Genomic DNA, 20,161 nt, shown 5'->3' on the forward strand with positions numbered 1-20,161 from the left:
TGCTGAAAACAGCTGATTACAGAGCTTGGAGTGAGAAGCTTTGGCCTCCAGTCAGAAGCAAGTGCCTGTGTGGAATCCTGCTGGGAGGTCCTGCTCCTTTCCAGAACCCCCTGCCTTCTGCGCCTGAAAGCAGGCTTATGGGTCCTGCTTCAGCTCCAGGCCTCTCTGTCCTCAAAGTGCTCATTTACTCAACTGCCTTAGCCTCCCCAGGAACTCAGGGAGCCAGTCCCATGTGCCCGATGGCCCCACTTAGAAGAAAGCACTGTTGAATGAATAGTCCCCCTCCTGCAGCTCAGCCTCATCTCCTTAATGGATCCTAATTACCCTTGTCCAGCTTGTGGCTTCTCTCAAGGGCCCACCTGTCGGGATGATGGATGAGGTGAATGGGGGATGTGGCCAGCTGGGGCTGCAGGCATCCCCCTTTCTCTAGGAGGGAGGAGCTCCAGAACTTTAAATGAGTCCCACCATTTCTAAAGAAAGGAAGACCTGTCACAGGATAAGCTCTTCTCTCTAGGTTCTCAGACTTAGGCCAGTGAGTGCTAGTTTAGAAGGAAGGTAAGGCAAAGAGGCTGGGGGTGGGGGCCTCACTGAAAACCTTGGAGGAATGGAGGAAGAGAAGGATAGCCCTGTGAAATGCTCCAAGACAGGCCCAGGAGATATGGTTTGTGGCTCCAGATCCAGTTCCATTACAGATTCATCAACACAAAGAAGGCCAGGAGACCTTGAAGCTGTTGCATTGACCTATGACCGTAGGCTTATTCTATGTCTGGGAACGTCAGTAACTTAACTATAGATAATCCAGCGGTCTAGACCCTCATCTTAAACTCTAAGAACAATAACATCCGATGCTAGGATGAGTATGATTCTGTTTCCTATAGAGTGATCAGCCCAGGGACAAGGAATAACACCTACTCACCCCAAAGGGCTGGAATTTCTTTTCCTCCACTGTGACTAGAGTCCAGTGTGACCTGTGAATTCATAGTCACATTGGACACCTGGTTTATTGTTTGTGCACTGTTCTATGCCATGTACCACACATTGCCAGCTCCTTGCAAAGAGTGAACATCATACCCATCAGTGAAGTTCACTGGCTTTGCTTACACTGCCCCAAGTCTTGGGTGATACTACTGACTTGCACACCTTCAACATGGCAGATGAGCAATCAAGGAACTAGACTTTAAAGTCCCTTCTCATATTAAAGCTTAGCAGCTTCCCGGGAAAGGAATTGGATGTTCCTTGTAAACGGCAAAGCGTTAGAGAGAAGCTTCCAACTAACTGGTTTGTCTGGGGCCCTTAGGGCCCAGTGGCTTTGTGCCCTCTGAGCTCTGTTCCTCAGAGATGGGTGCTTTGTGATGTGGTTAAGTGTAGCAGAAGGTTTGCATTTTCTTACATGTGATTGTTGAAATAAGCCAACATCTGCAGATTACCACTCATCAGGATACTTATTATGTTAAATTGCCTCTCCCCCAGTTCACGGGATGTTCAAACCTGCAGGATCTTGCAAAGTAACTATTTGGAGATGAGATTTTTAAAAGACAAAGTTAAAACTAAAGGGTTTTTGGGTTAAACTTAAAAAGATCATGGGGTTGCCCCAGCCTAGTAGGACTGGTATTCTCATAAGAAGGTGAAGCTAAGATTCAGGTACATGAGGAGGGGGAATTCATGTAAAGGAACAGATAAGGAATGAGATAGCCACTTTCAAGATTAGAAGAGTGCCCCACAAGCAACACTCCTGCATGTGCTTTGATCTTGCACTTCTGACACCACTCACTGTGAAGAGAACCATGTGAACACACTCCAACTTGCCTCCAGGGCATGTTGGTTATGTGTGTGAACCACTTTGGGAGCCAGGTCCTCTAATCCTAGGCAAGCTTCAGATGAGCCAGTCTGCCACCACCATCAAGTTCTCCAGCCAAGGTCCCAGGCACAATGGGGCAGGGAAGAGGTGTTCTTCACAATCCTGACTCTCCAAACCCAAGAGAGGACATGACAATTGCTATCGTGCAGAATCATTTATCTTGGGGTGGTTTGTTTTACAGGTGATAAAGCTGAAACACCAGATCTGCTGTGATTAAAATGGTCTCAACCTCAGAGTGAAAGAAAGGTCCTTTTATACCAGAATTTTGCTATCACTCGTGCCTTTCTTTTGAAATACTGGGATGTTGAGACCAGGGCTACATGCATGCTTGGCAAGTGCCTAACCACTGAGCTACCTCCCTGTCCTAAGATACTCCATTTGATGAAGCTCATTTGGTCATGGGGATAAGAGCAAAGCAGTGTGTTCATGCTAAGGCAACCAAGCTTTCCTTGGGGGGAATGCTTTACCCCTGTTACTGTTTGGAGGATTTCCTCAGCCATCTACTCAAGCAGGTGGCAGCTGTAACCAGGGAGATTGGTGTGAATGGAACAACAGAGCCAGGGAAGGGCTGTGGTTAAAACAATACCTCTACCAAGAGGGCTCACCAGCACCTTAGGGAAGTGTCAAGAGTAGAAACTGCAATAGTCACCACAAAGCACAAGGTTGTAATATTATGGACCCAAATATGAGCTGGGGAATTCCTGCTTCATGTCAAAAGGATGTCTACTGTGATGATCAAGGGATACCAGTCATGTTCTCCACCATGAAGAAATGAATACTTGGTGACTGAGTCTGTTACCTATTATATTTTCATTTTCATAATTGTTTGAGGGTAGTATTATTTCCATCCCATATAATGAAAGGGACTAAGAGAATAAATTAAAAAGTTTGCCTGTCCCTCAATAGATACAGAAAGATAGAAATAATCCCATGCGTCCTATCAGACCACCACGGGCTAAAGCTGGTCTTCAATAACAATAAGGGAAGAACGCCCGCATATACATGGAAGTTGAACAATGCTCTACTCAACGATAACCTGGTCAAGGAAGAAATAAAGAAAGAAATTAAAGACTTCTTAGAATTGAATGAAAATGAAGGTACAACATACCCAAACTTATGGGACACAATGAAAGCTGTGCTAATAGGAAAACTCATAGCTCTGAGTGCCTGCAGAAAGAAACAGGAGAGAGCATACGTCAGCAGTTTGACAGCACACCTAAAAGCTCTAGAACAAAAAGAAGCAAATACACCTAGGAGGAGTAGAAGGCAGGAAATAATCAAACTCAGAGCTGAAATCAACCAAGTAGAAACAAAAAGGACCATAGAAAGAATCAACAGAACCAAAAGTTGGTTCTTTGAGAAAATCAACAAGATAGATAAACCCTTAGCCAGACTAATGAAGGAGAGGACACAGAGAGTGTGTCTAAATTAACAAAATCAGAAATGAAAAGGGAGAAATAACTACAGAATCAGAGGAAATTAAAAAAATCATCAGATCCTACTACAAAAGCCTATATTCAACAAAACTTGAAAATCTGCAGGAAATGGACAATTTCCTAGACAGATACCAGGTATCGAAGTTAAATCAGGAACAGATAAACCAGTTAAACAATCCCATAACTCCTAACGAAATAGAAGCAGTCATTAAAGGTCTCCCAACCAAAAAGAGCCCAGGTCCAGACGGGTTTAGTGCAGAATTCTATCAGACCTTCATAGAAGACCTCATACCAATACTATCCAAACTATTCCACAAAATTGAAACAGATGGATCACTACCGAATTCCTTCTACGAAGCCACAATTACTCTTATACCTAAGCCACACAAAGACCCAACAAAGAAAGAGAACTTCAGACCAATTTCCCTTATGAATATCGACGCAAAAGTACTCAATAAAATTCTGGCAAACCGAATCCAAGAGCACATCAAAACAATCATCCACCATGATCAAGTAGGCTTCATCCCAGGCATGCAGGGATGGTTTAATATACAGAAAACCATCAATGTGATCCATTATATAAACAAACTGAAAGAACAAAACCACATGATCATTTCATTAGATGCTGAGAAAGCATTTGACAAAATTCAACATCCCTTCATGATAAAGGTCCTGGAAAGAATAGGAATTCAAGGCCCATATGTAAACATACTAAAAGCCATATACAGCAAACCAGTTACTAACATTAAACTAAATGGAGAGAAAGTTGAAGCAATCCCACTAAAATCAGGGACTAGACAAGGCTGCCCACTCTCTCTCTACTTATTCAAAATAGTTCTTGAAGTTCTAGCCAGAGCAATCAGATAACAAAAGGAGATCCAGGGGATACAGATTGGAAAAGAAGAAGTCAAAATATCACTATTTGTAGATGATATGATAGTATATTTAAGTGATCCCAAAAGTTCCACCAGAGAACTACTAAAGCTGATAAACAACTTCAGCAAAGTGGCTGGGTGTAAAATTAACTCAAATAAATCAGTAGCCTTCCTCTACACAAAAGAGAAACAAGCTGAGAAAGAAATTAGGGAAAGGACACCCTTCACAATAGCCCCAAACAATATAAAATACCTCGGTGTGACTTTAACCAAGCAAGTAAAAGATCTGTGTAATAAGAACTTCAAGCCTCTGAAGAAAGAAATTGAAGAAGACCTCAGAAGATGGAAAGATCTCCCATGCTCATGGATTGGCAGGATTAATATAGTAAAAATGGCCATTTTACCAAAAGTGATCTACAGATTCAAAGCCCATCAAAATACCAATCCAATTCTTCAAAGAGTTAGACAGAACAATTTGCTAATTCATCTGGAATAACAAAAAACCCAGGATAACTAAAACTATCCTCAACAATAAAAGGATTTCAGGGGGAATCACTATCCCTGAACTCAAGCAGTATTACAGAGCAATAGTGATTAAAAACTGCATGGTATTGGTACAGAGACAGACAGATAGACCAGTGGAATAGAATTGAAGACCCAGAAATGAACCCACACATCTATGGTCACTTGATTTTTGACAAAGGAGCCAAAACCATCCAATGGAAAAAAGATAGCATTTTCAGCAAATGATGCTGGTTCAACTGGAGGTCAGCATGTAGAAGAATGCAGATCGATCCATGCTTATCACCCTGTACCAAGCTTAAGTCCAAGTGGATCAAGGACCTCCACATCAAACCACATACACTCAAACTAATAGAAGAAAAACTAGGGAAGCATCTGGAACACATGGGCACTGGAAAAAATTTCCTGAACAAAACACCAATGGCTTATACTCTAAGATCAAGAATCGACAAATGGGATCTCATAAAACTGCAAAGCTTCTGTAAGGCAAAGGACACTGTGGTTAGGACAAAATGGCAACCAACAGATTGGGAAAAGATCTTTACCAATCCTACAACAGATAGAGGCCTTATATCCAAAATATACAAAGAACTCAAGAAGTTAGACCACAGGGAGACAAATAACCCTATTAAAAATGGGGTTCAGAGCTAAACAAAGAATTCACACCCGAGGAATGCAGAATGGCTGAGAAACACCTAAAGAAATGTTCAACATCTTTAGTCATAAGGGAAATGCAAATCAAAACAACCCTGAGATTTCACCTCACACCAGTGAGAATGGCTAAGATCAAAAACTCAGGTGACAGCAGATGCTGGCGAGGATGCGGAGAAAGAGGAACACTCCTCCATTGTTGGTGGGATTGCAGACTGGTACAACCATTCTGGAAATCAGTCTGGAGGTTCCTCAGAAAATTGGACATTGAACTGCCTGAGGATCCAGCTATACCTCTCTTGGGCATATACCCAAAAGAAGCCCCATCATATAAAAAAGACACGTGCTCCACTATGTTCATAGCAGCCTTATTTATAATAGCCAGAAGCTGGAAAGAACCCAGATGCCCTTCAACAGAGGAATGGATACAGAAAAGGTGGTACATCTACACAATGGAATATTACTCAGCTATCAAAAACAATGACTTTATGAAATTCGTAGGCGAATGGTTAGAACTGGAAAATATCATCCTGAGTGAGGTAACCCAATCACAGAAAAACACACATGGTATGTACTCATTGATAAGTGGCTATTAGCCCAAATGCTTGAATTGTCCTAGATGCACAGAACACATGAAACTTAAGAGGGATGACCAAAATGCGAATGCTTCACTCCTTCTTTAAAAGGGGAACAAGAATACCCTTAGGAGGGGATAGGGAGGCAAAGTTTAGAACAGAGGTTGAAGGAACGCCCATTCAGAGCCTGCCCCACATGTGGCCCATACATATACAGCCACCAAACTAGATAAGATGGATGAAGCTAAGAAGTGCAGGCTGACAGGAACCGGATGTAGATCTCTCCTGAGAGACACAGCCAGAATACAGCAAATACAGAGGCGAATGCCAGCAGCGAACCACTGAACTGAGAAGGGGACCCCCGTTGAAGGAATCAGAGAAAGGACTAAAAGAGCTGAAAGGGCTTGAGGCCCCATATGAACAACAATGCCAACCAACCAGAGCTTCCAGGGACTAAGCCACTACCCAAAGACTATACATGGACTGACCCTGGGCCCCAACTGCCTAGGTAGCAATGAATAGCCTAGTAAGAGCACCAGTGGAAGGGGAAGCCCTTGGTCCTGCCAAGACTGAACCCCCAGTGAAAGAGATTGTTGGGGGGAGGGCAGTAATGGGGGGGAGGATTGGGAGGGGAACACCCATATAGAAGGGGAGGGGGAGGGGTTAGGGGGATGATGGCCCAGAAACCGGGAAAGGGAATAAAAATCGAAAAGTAAATAAGAAATACTTATGTTAATAAAGATAAAAAAAATTTTAAAAAAATTTGCCTGTCACATTTGTATTAACAAGTTATCTGTTGCTGTAACGAAGTATCCAAGACAGACTACTTATGAAGTAAAGAGAATTTCATTTTGCACATCTGGTCCAAGACTAATCACTCTCTTGTCTAAGATGAACGGCCCCAGTTTTTCCCTTTCTAATGAGCGTACTTGATGGATTGTCAGCGACGACATGGAGGAAACAAACTACTCACATTAGGAGTCAGGAAATGGAGAGAGAGTGAGAGATTAAAGTCTAACAACCTCCAGTGACCTAAGGCCTTTCTCCTAGGCTCCATCTCTTACAGTCCACAGTGTCTTTCAATACCATCACCTTGGAGACCACGCCTTTAACTCATGGGCTCTTTGAAGCACTATTTAAACCACTGTAACATGAATTAATAACAGCTGGGTTCAGATCCAGGAAACTTTCCCTCTAGAACCCTGAGGTGGATTGGAGAAGTCGTGGATGTGATCTCAGCTGACTCGACCTCTGACCTCAGTGTTCATCAGCTTTGTGAACCTGGTCAAGCCTCTTCAGCTCTGATTGCTATGCTTTCCTCATTTCTGAGTGGGGCTGGCAGCCCTTTTTTAGAGTTACAAAAGGCAAGATCCACTGAGCTCACAGCAAAGGACTTAGAACAGAAGAGGCACAGAGGAAGCACTGTGGATGCTGGCTATCACCACTCCCTGCCTCTCTATGGTCTCTGAGGTCAGGCTGAACCTGACCTTGACTAGACTAGAAGGAAACATGACCAGGCTTGTCATATTGTCACCCACGTGTAGATATTTCTTCTTTCTTCCTCCTTATTCCAAATCTAAGCATCGTAAGTTCATGAGATGACTCATGGCTCCCAGTGGATCCAGAAGAGGGTCCCCTTCATTCCTGTGGCTTCCAAAGCCAGAACTTTCAGGATAAGAACCCTGCCCTGGAGATGGAGCGTAAGAGTTACAATCCATTGTGCAGTGGGGTGTCAGGCTGAGGAGAGAGAGTCATTAGTCTTCTGAGCACACATTGCTTCAACCTGCACTAGAGGATGGGAGCTGTTAGAAGCTTGCAAGAGTGGGCTTGGGATGTCAGAGAAGCCTTTCCCTGAGGGAAAGGCCCAGGCTGAGTTTCCTGTTGCATGCCTGCCATGCTGTAAAAGATCAGCTAAGTGTTATTGATCCAGCTCCAGGGGGAGTATTTGCTGGGAGGTCACTGGCACCAGCCCATCACTTAGCTGGTATTCATTACTCAGTGGTGGGATAGGGAACAGAGAAGGTCTGGCATTCTGCCGCAGAGTGAACTTGGCCTTGAAGGAGAAGATTGTGATGTGTGAACTGGGAGAGGCAGACAGCCTGGAACAGTCAAGGACAACCCAGCTCTCATCCTGAGTAGATGGGTGTCTGGTGCATGGAATGACCCAGGCAGCCCCAGTCCTCTCAGGTCCTGTAGGTGCTCACTTTGGCTGCAGAACTGAGAAGATTCTTTTTTATTCTCAAACTAGTCAACCAGACGGTATTCTTAGATGCATCGGTTTTCTCAAAGGCTCGCTGATGTAGCAGGTCCTGCCTCTTTAAAAAGATTCATTGAAATGCAATTAGGCTTTACAGCAAGGCCCTATAGGTGATCAGAATAACAGCACTAAGCAAAATAAGCAGGGGTGTCTAATTCATGGCCTATGGGATATGGGTAACTGTAAGTGTGGCCCAGCATGTCTGTGGATGACATCATGTTACAGTGTTAAAGAATTGGATACCAATGAAGTGGATGTGAATTTGGCTGTTTTTTCACAACTCCCTCATTAAGCTGCCTGTGCTCATAACTGTCTTGTTAGATGATATTAATAAAATGTTTCATGATTATGGTGTGTGACTTTTCCTTGTGAGAGATTGACAAATGTCTATTCATCCCAGATAAGAAATGGTTCTGCTCAAGTCCAGCCAAGTGAACCAATGAAGTGTGTGGGGTTACATACAGGCATATGAGTGAAGGGTTTCTTACAGGAACATGTGGAACTCAAAGGTCACCAAAATCCCCACCCTAGCATGGGTGACACTCATGAATACTACATCCCTGGAGCGCTCTGCAGGACTTGTGGACAGTGTGACCTGTGAGAGAGTCTCTTCTCACCAGAAATTAGAAACCTTGTAACTTTCAGGACCTTTTTGTTCCTTGCATGTTGTATTTACTTCTGCTTTCCTTCTTCCTCGAGGAGGGAATGTTTCAATTGGGAGGAAAGAACTACACAGCAGATAGGTGACACATCGGACTAAAACCAGCAGTCACTATCCCAGTTTTCAATGGCCACTGTCACTTTTCCAAAAGTCATGTCCAGAGCCATAACATCATGGCTTTATCAAGGAAAGAGTAATGGTCAGTCATGGCAGAGACTTCCTAACAGTAGTGTCTAGAAGCAACCCAACAGTCTGGGGTGAGGGACAAAGGCTGGATCGCTAAGTCATGATTATCAAGCAAATGGAACGAGACAGGAATGGAAAGGAATGAACTCCACATGGCAGTGTGAATTTTGAACCTAATGAACAGGAAGGCAGATCCTAAAATGCTATTCAGTCAAGCTCAAGGCCGAGAGTAAAGCATGCAGCATAGGCAGGCATTGCAGGTGATGTGGCTAGACAGGAAATCAAAATGAAGAGGAGCAGAAGGGCTAGCAGAGTGGTTCCCTCAGTGGAGGAGGGTGGCCAGGAGTATTGAACATGTAACAATATTAGCAGTGGGCCCAAGTATTAACATAAACCCAATGCTGGGGATGCAGTTTCTAAAATACCATGTTTTTCATTTACATAGGAACCCTTTATTGTGTAGATACTTACTCAAATTGATATACTAAGAACACAATACCCCTTCCTTTTTTTTAACTAGGCAAAGAATTTTTTTCATCTTTATTAAACTGGGTATTTCTTATTTACATTTCAAATGTTATTCCCTTTCTCGGTTTCCAGGCCAACATCCCCTAACCCCTCCCCCTCCCCTTCTACATGGGTGTTCCCTTTCCCATCCCCATTACTGCCCTCCCTCCAAGAATCCCATTCACTGGGAGTATAGCCTTGGCAGGGCTTCCCTTTCCACCGGTGCCCTTACTAGGCTATTCATTGCTACCTAGGCAGTTGGGGCCCAGGGTCAGTCCATGTATAGTCTTTGGGTAGTGGCTTAGTCCCTGGAAGCTCTGGTTGGTTGGCATTGTTGTTCATATGGGGCCTCAAGCCCTTTCAGCTCTTTTAGTCCTTTCTCTGATTCCTTCAACGGGGGTCCCCTTCTCAGTTCAGTGGTTCGCTGCTGGCATTCGCCTCTGTATTTGCTGTATTCTGGCTGTGTCTCTCAGGAGAGATCTACATCCGGTTCCTGTCAGCCTGCACTTCTTAGCTTCATCCATCTTATCTAGTTTGGTGGCTGTATATGTATGGGCCACATGTGGGGCAGGCTCTGAATGGGCGTTCCTTCAACCTCTGTTCTAAACTTTGCCTCCCTATCCCCTCCTAAGGGTATTCTTGTTCCCCTTTTAAAGAAGGAGTGAAGCATTCGCATTTTGGTCATCCCTCTTAAGTTTCATGTGTTCTGTGCATCTAGGACAATTCAAGCATTTGGGCTAATAGCCACTTATCAATGAGTACATACCATGTGTGTTTTTCTGTGATTGGGTTACCACACTCAGGATATTTTCCAATTCCATCCATTTGCCTATGAATTTCATAAAGGCATTGTTTTTCACAGCTGAGTAATATTCCATTGTGTAGATGTACCACCTTTTCTGTATCCATTCCTCTGTTGAAGGGCATCTGGGTTCTTTCCAGCTTCTGGCTATTATAAATAAGGCTGCTATGAACATAGTGGAGCATGTGTCTTTGTTATATGTTGGAGCATCTTTTGGGTATATGCTCAAGAGAGGTATAGCTGGGTCCTCAGGTAGTGCAATGTCCAATTTTCTGAGGAACCTCCAGACTGATTTCCAGAATGGTTGTACCAGTCTGCAATCCCACCAACAATGGAGGAGTGTTCCTCTTTCTCTGCATTCTCTTCAGCATCTACTGTCACCTGAGTTTTTGATCTTAGCCATTCTCACTGGTGTGAGGTGAAATTTCAGGGTTGTTTTGAGTTGGATTTCCCTTATGACTAAAGATGTTGAACATTTCTTTAGGTGTTTCTCAGCCATTCTGCATTCCTCGGGTGTGAATTCTTTGTTTAGCTCTGAACCCCATTTATTAATAGGGTTATTTGTCTCCCTGCAGTTTAACTTCTTGAGTTCTTTATATATTTTGATACATATATATCTGTTGTAGGATTGGTAAAGATCTTTTCCCAATCTGTTGGTTGCCATTTTGTCCTAACCACAGTGTCCTTTGCCTTACAGAAGCTTTGTAGTTTTATGACAGGGAAAGAATTTTATTAACCTTTTCCAAACTTTATTCCCAGGCGTCTTCAGCTTAATTTGATGCAAAGAATGAATCAGTCATAATTGAAAACTGAAAAGAGCTGCAGTGTTCAGGGGGGCTTGGGCTTAAAGATGTTAGAGATGTAGATTATGAGATCCATAATAAACAAAAAAATTAAAAAGCAGTCACGATATAAAACAGCAGGTCCTGTAACTTCTGCAAGGGTCACCTTCTTCAGAAGTTGCTTCAATTCAGTTTGCCTCGTTCTCAGATGCCTCCTCAAAATTCTCCACCGGATCTGCAACTTTGTCATCGTCATCAGAAGCAAGTGCTGCTTCTCCATCCATAGATTGTTGGGTACAGCTTCAGCCGGCCTCCTCAAACTAGTCAGACTGTCTGCAGCAAGCTGGCTGAGGATGCTGGGAAACATTTCTGACAGCCGCTTTGTCTCGGTGTGGCCTGTAACGGGGAAGGTGTTTGCTGCCAGAGACGCCTGAACTTTAAGGTTGTTAAAACGGATCACTGTTCCTCGGTTTGTAAACATGTTCACCTCTTCAATACCACAGATATTGTTTGCCCCAACTTCTTTAAGGAGAACTGCAGTTTTTTATCGTCTGCTGTGACTGTTCTGTGAACCACCTTCTTTCTACGAGCAGTTCTTTTCCCACCAATGGGCACTTGTGCCTGCAGTTTGGCAAGTTTTCCCTGGTTCATGATCATTTCTTTCATCTTGTCTGAGTGGAAATGGGGCTGCACAGGGGACTAAGGTTCATGCTCAGGGGGACTCAGGCAGACCAGCTGAGATAAGGCTCACACACGGGGATGCAAGATGGCAGCTAGAGGCAAAATACCCCTTTTAAATGTAGGGTGGGAGTGCTTTTCTATTACCTTTTGAGCAAGAAGTAACTTTGACACACTCCCTGATATAGAGCGTCCCCTCCAGTCTCCAATGGATGTGCTGAGGGATATGATATCCACACCTATAAAGTAAAGCATGGGCACGTGGATCTCAGGACCCACAAGTTCTACATCCACAGATTCAACCAGCCGCGATCAGAAATGTTCAAATTGCATCTGGATAGACTTTCTCTGTTTGTCAATCTTCCCTAGATAGTAAACTATACAAATATTTGTATCGCATTTGCAAAGTGTTCGTATAGATAACTTAGAGGTGATTTAACATATTCAAGGAAGGGTACACATAGGATATGTATGGATATTGTCATTTTATAGAAGGAACTTGAACTTCCATGGATTTGGGTATCTGTGAGAGATCTAGAAGTCAAGGTTTCTGTGTATACTGAAGGACAACTATATACACCGGAGATTTATCATTCATTTTTATATGTGTCTTCCAGGGCGTGAGAACTTCTGTGGCTACATGGGTAGTGTCAGAACATGCATCTAGTTTACACGTCAGGTGGATAATTCCCGTTTTCTCAAGTACGAGCAGATCCAACAGTTTTGTCTCCTCTGCTTTTGACCAAAGCCTAGTAGTGTAGCTCTCTCTAATCTTAACATTTTGTTCTATGCCAGGGATCAAACCCAGGAACTCTCGAATGTGGGGTAAGCATTCTACTGCCAAGCTATCCTCATCTCCCATCATTGTGTTGGAGGAGATTGTAGCTTTTCATATCTATATTTTCCATTTCTTTGCATGTTGAATGCCTTTTTGTATGCCTACTGCCTGCTTGGATTTTCTTCTTAAATATTTGAATCCTCCTTTTTTATCCATGCCTTATTGGATAATTTGTCTTCTTATTGAAATTTTATATTCTTTATACATATATGAGTTTGTTTTGAGAATATATGTGGTTATGTATATGTGTCTGTGAAGATTGTGTTGGTTGTGTTTACTTTTTTACATAAGTTTTATTCATTAATGAAAACAATTCAAATGCCCATGAAAGAAATATAGACTAATAAATTGTTATAAAGTCACATTAGGGACTATCACATGACCATTAAAATGAATGGCACTCTGGGACATAAGGAAATATGGATAAATACTAGCAAAGTTATGACTAAGTGAAGACAAAAAAAGCTAGAATATGAAATATAGTACAACATCCTTTTCAAAAGTCACAAAATATCTAAAACAAAATCTTTGCCTTTGAGTAAGGCATGTAGCTCAGGGGTAGAGCACTTGCCTAGCATGGCTTGAGTTGGAGCCCCAGGACTGCAGACAATAATAAATAAAAAGTCTATTCTCCCCCCCAATGTAGAGGGCTATAATTATTTAATGCTATATTAATATGTAGTACGAGAACAATGGACCCATCTGTGCTTGAGAATGGTGGCTACCTAGAATGGGGGAAATAGGGGGAAGGGGTGGGATGTCTGTATATGTTGATGGCCATTCTTCCGAAATGCCAGCCTTCTGGTTGGCGGGTAGATTTATGGGTGCTTATCACACTGTGAAAAACGTACATGTAAATGAATGATGGACTAATGATTAGATGTGAATCAAGGATTATGATTAATCAGATTAAGTGCAGCTGAGGCTCTCTTATTTAAAAAAAAAATAAAAAAGGACTCCCATTCCCCATCCAAACCTCATGGTTGAGCAGCATTGTTAGTGCCAAGGTGCAGATTATGTACTAGAAAATCTCAATTTATTTCTTATTGGTTTCTGGAAAAGTCATTAGAAGTGTAGGTTGTATATTTTTCTTATACCCTGAAGCATGGTTGTGCACTGTGGAGTGTGGATGTGCCAGCTCAGAGACCTCTTCTGCAGGAACACAATGTCTTAGGTTCACTTTTATTTTAGATAGGCCGTTTCTTAGCATGTAGAAGAAAGCTGGAGGCGTGATGATCAAGGTAAGGGGCATTTAGAAATCTGGTACATTCTGCCCATGAGAGAGGACAAGAACTTAAGAGAAGGCACTTAAGAGATAGTTAAAAGATGACTTCTTTGGTTTCCCTCAGAGAGGAATAGCAGCCGGTTAAAGGAATCGTGGATTCTCTCTGCTTTCTCAGAGCCAATATCTGTTGTCTCCCAACTGTGGGTCCTTCATTCTCCTGTAGAACATTGACACTTTTATCTGATCCCAGGACAATTCTAAACACCAGTCTCATCTCTCTTGCTGGCTGATATTCTAGTTGGCAACACCCTCCTGATTAACAGCCTTGATAGGTACAGATACTGCTGGAGCTAGTGGCTTGGGGGGGGCGGAGTTTATGTCACAGGGAAGCATGATGTCAGCTGTCATCCCTCAGCTTGGTCAGTTCTCTTATGACACTAGTCCACTCATCAGTCCGTCACCTTGGACTTACCTGAAAACATCAGGAGGATTCTAGAAAGGATTAGAAGTCCTAGAAGGTGATCTGGAAGTAGGCAAACCTTTAATCCTTAGATGTTTGGGAAAGAAACTCTTAGGACAGTCTTTGGGACAGTTATAGAAATGTCTTGAAGAATTTGGGGCAGGAAAGTCCTGTGCCCCATTGGGAGCTGAGAAGCTTGCTCTGTTGAGACACGAAGGCAATCAACAAACAGCCTCTGGCCTCTTAGCGTCATCAACTCACTATAACCCTGGATGTGTCTTAAAACCAGGAGTCAAGTGGTGCTGGGAAGAAAGCAAGTAACAGTGAAACCTGCTTGGAAAATGTGGAACTCTGGGTGAGTTCTAAACCATTCTGATCTCCTGACCTCTAGAAGTCCTGGCTACATGGTGGAGTCTATAAATGACTATTACCCGATGGTACCTGCCACACAGGAGACTCTACAGAACCCACAGAACCTCAGTATTCTCTACTGCTTGGTGCTAGATGGAAGAAATAAGTGTCTGGGATGGATCTGGATGGTTTATAGGGCAACAATTCTAATGCTCCCCCTGTGGCGCTCCAGAGCTGTTCTCTTTCCAGTTGAGGATGGTAGGTAACAAGGATGGAGGGCAACATGGGAGAGTCTAGTGTATTAGAGGCAGAAAGTGCTGACAACTTACCTCAATGTTGCGAATTTTCCTACATGTCAAACTAACTATTCCTCACTGAGTTGGTCCACTTTCTGTTACTGTAGCAAAATACCCGAGACAAAAAAGGTTCAGGTTGGACTTGCCTTCAGAGCTGTCAGTGCTTGTCTGGCTCCACTGTTCACGGCTCGGGAAGCTGGACACCCTGGTGGAGCTTGTGTGATAGAGAAAAATCTGTTTACTTCATGGTAGCTATGTGGAAAGGAGTCAAGAAAGCCCGTTCCAGTGATCCGACTTCTTTATGTTAGACTTCAGCGTTTGAAAGTTCCAATAGCTACATTAGCAGATGAAGCCTTTAACTCACAAGCCTGTAGAGGGCGCTGTAGATCTTCTAACACTGTTCTGAAGGGCGCAACCATGTTGTCAGTAGGAAGCTTCTAAGATAAAGCCGGTGGTTCCCAAACTTGAAGTGATTTCCTGTGTACTAGAAAAGACCTTAGAAGTTTCTGATCTTCTCAGAAGGTGGTTGCAGGTGTGGTCCTGGGCATGGGAGCTCTGTGGAAACACACTATCAACCAGCTCATGGAAAGGTCCATTCATTTCATTTTGCCAAGCGGTGACTTGGTTTCCTAGCAGCCAAAGCTACAGAAAATGACTTTTGGCAAATGAATTCCTGAGTCCCAGAGGACTTCTCTAGGTGAGCTTGGCTGGTAAATGAAGCACAGGTTTCTGGAGATCCTTGGTCAGAGTGAGTGAAGGCAAAAGAGTTGTGGGAAATTGATCTACAAAGCTGTGGACATAAGGGCAGTCCTTTTTATTGTTTTGTCTCCTGTGACTGTCACCATTGTGGCAACAGCAAGAATCCTTGATTGACAGGAGAAAGGGGATCTCGTTTCTAACACATGCCCTCGGGGGACTGCCCTTTCTCAAGCCTTAGCATCTGTGGTGTTTATTCCCAAGCTTGTTGCTTCCTAGTCTCTCTTCAGCCTCTGAATTTGCTATATGGAAGGAGGTCTCTGTGAGCATGGATGATAGATAACCAGAACCTCCATCTCTCCAGACAAAGGAAGGGCACATCGTGCAAGACTCATTGCAAGAGGGAGGGCCAGGGATTCAGATCTCGGGCATAGAAATGGAGACTAAAACCATCTTGGTGCCCCTGCCAGAGACCAGGCTTTTTCCAGCAGGACACCGCCATGGACACATGGAGGCTGCTGGGACTGCCTAAGGTTTTTGCTTAGTTCCTGTTCTCTAGCGTCTCAAGTGAGTCAGTTTCCCATCCTCGTAGTTCAAGAATCGACGCATAGAAGAGGCTGTAAGAGTTCAGATGCCTCTTCATGATGGAGGTTTCCATCCTTCCACCTCCCGAGCTCTTACCTTCACCCTCTGGCCCTGTGTGCTGTTACTTGGTATATTTTCTTTCCAGAGGATAAGGACTGAGGAGGAAGGAAACAGCACCAGGAACATGAGGCAGTTTACTGCCCCCAGGCTCAAAGGCAGGACAGTGAAGGGAACAAGATAAGAAGGTGACCCTGAGATTCATTTAACAGGCAAAGAAAAGGACAGGCATTAGATAGACTTAACAAAAGAAGAACTAAATTGACATCCTATTGACTTGTAGAGGGCGTTTAAAAACAGGTTCCTATACCACCAGTTATTTGCTGGAGAGGCTGGCAGAGGACTCAGCTACCCAAAGCATCACTCCTGAAGGCCCACTAGTCAACATCAGCACGTGAAATTGAGCTCACTTCAAGGACTTGCTTAGCATACCCCTCCCCACAGCTTCCAGAAGTCAACTCAGTCTCCAAAGTGTGGATAGGAGGCTAGCATTATAGATGTGACCTTTACTCACAAACCCTGACTATGGGTCATAGTCCCAGTCCCCGGACTTATGGAGGATGCTGGAGGATAGGATTCTTCTGGCTTTAAGGGAGAGATAGCATCACGGGGGAGTATCTTACTGCTTCCTGGTAAGGAAGTGATGTTCTTACAGAGCCCTCTCCTCAGGTACCCTGTGTGCACATGCGTGCCCATGGGCTGGAACCACCTACTTTCTCCCCTCCCTGTTCCTACATCTAATCCCACATCTTTGAAGTTCTGCAGGTTGCTTTCCCCTCCTCCGCCCTGACGTGCAGAGGTCGTACATCTGCAGGCACCAATGCAAGGCAGTTGAATCCAGCTCTCCAGCTAGCTCTGTCAGTTAGCCACTGGCTCCCTGGGGCGATCCAGAGCGGATTCAGAGTCCTATAAAAGCAGCTTCTCTGATGATTATGCTAGGATTCTATTATACCACGCTCTGGGGAGTAGCATACAAACTCCTCACCTGCCTCCTGTGCTTTCCTCAGCCTTTCTCGGAGAGCCTGGGTTCTTCTGCAGAGTACCCCAAGTCCCCCTATCCCAAGTTTTTCCCAGACTGAGCGTGAGGGGAAAAGGAGCCTTTGGTTTAGCAAAAAGATTTGAAGGTCACCTTCATGGAGCCCCAAACACGATAACAATCTCTTCAATCAACAAGCCAGGCTCCTCTGGAAACTGAAATAGCAACTATGGAGTCAATTGCACCCCCTCCGCTTTCTTTTCTTCATAGGACACAAAGAAACTCTAGGGGTGAACTTGGAGATCACAGTATCTTTTAACAGCCTGAAAGCCTGAAAAGAAAGTTCCCGTGTCTATCTGCAGCTTGTCAGTACAGAAAAGCTAATTATCTCTGTGCTCTCCCTACCACCTTATATCCAGCCAATTCTTGTCCTTTAGCTGTGGCCTTATTTGTCCTATCGATAGCTCAGAGTTCAAGGAGATTCTGGCAATGGCACCACCCATTTTAGATGGCAGAGGACTCAGGTCGAGGAACAAGGGTGACAACACAGGGTCAGCACAGGGTAGAGTAGACCGAGGAGGAGAGACAAGTAGACATTTTAGCAACCTCTGCTGGCTCCTACTTTCTTCCTCTTCTCCTTGGGTTGGGCCCTGAGCTGCAGTGCACTGACTAGTGTAACATCCAGTGGGCAGGTGCCAAGGCAGGAACAGATGGCATGAGGAAAGAAAATGCTTCCACTCTGTGGCATTTGGGGAGAGGAATGAAGACGGAATTTTTCAGGTTGGAGTTAATTAGGGATAATGGAACATGCGTGGGGGCAAATTGTTGATGGAAAGGAAGAACCTGGCAAATGGCACCTTTCTCTCTCTCTCTCTCTCTCTCTCTCTCTCTCTCCTGTCCTTCTGTCTTCTCCTCCTCCTGCCCCTCTTCCTCCTGATCCTCCTCCTCCTCTTCTCTAATATGGGGTAGCCTAGGAGGACAATGGGCTTGAATCATGCTCATATGAACACATGAAAAGGACATCCCACAGACTCTGCTCACCACCCCTGAGAGGGAAGACTGTGGAGAACTACCAGAGGTGTCCTTAAATCACAGCACAGACAGCCACAGGCATGAGTGCTAGCTCTGTGAACAAGAGGCTGGGCAGAGGCCACAGCAGGGTTATTCCATTGACATAGTGAAGGACCAAGAACTGTTAGAAAGAGGCTTACAGGTCATCTGCTTCAGCCCCCAGTATGCAAATGAGCAAAATGAATTCAGAGACAGGCCTGATAAAGAAACATTGCTTTTAAAAGGCTGAACGGAAGTGGGATCCAATCCTAGATTAACCAACAGAAAACCCCACGACTGTGTAGAGACAAAGACAGGTAAGGAGTAAGAGAAGCAAGAAAGACATGTCGTCACGAGCCACTATGCAAATGTCAGACAAGGCGGGCTTCAGGGTAGAGAAAGTTACCACAGGCAGTGAAGGACACCAGGCAATGACCCAAAGCATCAACTTCTTAAGAAGACATAAAAGAAATCCTTAGTGAGTTCACCTAGGCATACAGCTTTGAAGCACACAAGTGAAAAGGATAAGGCTGAAAGGGACAATAGGAAGCCTCACAGCTACAGCCAGAGACTACCATCAGTCTGACTTAGACATTTATAGAGCAATTAGACAAAAATCTGTAGAAGTTCTGAGTCCTATTACCAAACTTTCCCTCATTAAGATTTATTAGGCATTCCACCCCATGAGCACAGAATGTATCTTCCTTTTAAATGCCCCTGGAATGTGTCCGAAGTCTGACTATATGCTGACACATAAACTAAGACTAAATAGATCTCAGATTAAACATATAAGAAATCATTTTGACCATGACCAGATTAAATTAGAAACTTTCAAAAGAACCATGTGTGAAAAACCCTCAAGTATCTGGGAGTTAATAAAGTATTTTTTAAAATAAACCATGGTTCAGATAAAGAGTCATGAGATACTAGGATTAATTTTCAGAACAATGAAAAGGAACTGTGTGGTGTCAGCAGGAGTGATAGGAGAGCTATTGTTACTGTTAAATACCAAGAGAAGAAAAACAGACAGTTTTCAAAGTAATGATATAACTTTCCTCTTAAGAAGCCAGAAAAATAAATGTAATTTAGAAGTGTAAATAATTAGTCAAACTACCTTCTAAATATTTGTGATTAGGTTTAAAGCGTATTGGCCTTGTCAAGATCTGGTCCAAGCGCTGAGAATAAGTGTGTGTTGTGTGTTCAGCCCTACACAGAAATCTCTAGCATTCATCTAAGGCCCAGGGAACATTGCAGAAGATGGGGTAGAAAGACTGTAAGAGCTGAAAGTAGGGAGGAGCTCTGTCTGCCGGACATGAGGTGACCATTACAATTATGAAGATGTGGCAGTCGTGGCTACTTGCATAAGACCCACATAAAAATGGCATAAAAGAAAAGTAGGAGGGGATAGTTGGGAAGAAGCATGGAGTCAGAGGACTGAAGATGAGAGAAGATCCTGTGGGGTGATTGTGATTATAGCACATTGTATCTATACATGAAAGTGTTAAAAAGTTAATGTTCAATAAAGGACACCATTATGTGCAACGGAAGTCAAGCAGATGTCAGGGAAACCATAGGAGCACAGAGTCAACAAAGTGTAAAGATGAACAAATCCAGTGAATTCAACAGAGATGAGAGACAAGAATGTCAGCAATATCTACAAAAGATCTCATAGGGCAGAACCCCTATCTGATGGAGAAGTTTATTTAATGGCATTCAATGCTATGGTTTCAATGAAATGAACCAAGTCCTGGAAAGACACAAATGGCCCAAGGACTGTGAAGCAGAAACCAGTAACCCGAGAGTGCTCAAATTTAGGAAGGAGGTGGATTTGTGGGTA

The 20,161-nt window shown here is 43.7% G+C and overlaps 1 protein-coding gene and 1 pseudogene across 4 annotated transcripts in view; one reads left to right on the forward strand and one right to left on the reverse strand.

The window, feature by feature from the left end:
• Nucleotides 1-20,161, forward strand: part of LOC134486747 (uncharacterized) — a 281,727-nt gene that overhangs the window by 250,533 nt on the left and 11,033 nt on the right. The gene's annotated exons all lie outside the window — the stretch shown is intronic.
• LOC147994789 (transcription factor BTF3 pseudogene) lies at nt 11,286-11,763 on the reverse strand (annotated as a pseudogene).

This window comes from Rattus norvegicus, chromosome 4, assembly GCF_021556685.1.
Source record: "Rattus norvegicus strain SHRSP/BbbUtx chromosome 4, alternate assembly SHRSP_T2T, whole genome shotgun sequence".
In the NCBI taxonomy this organism is placed as follows: Eukaryota; Metazoa; Chordata; class Mammalia; order Rodentia; family Muridae; genus Rattus; species Rattus norvegicus.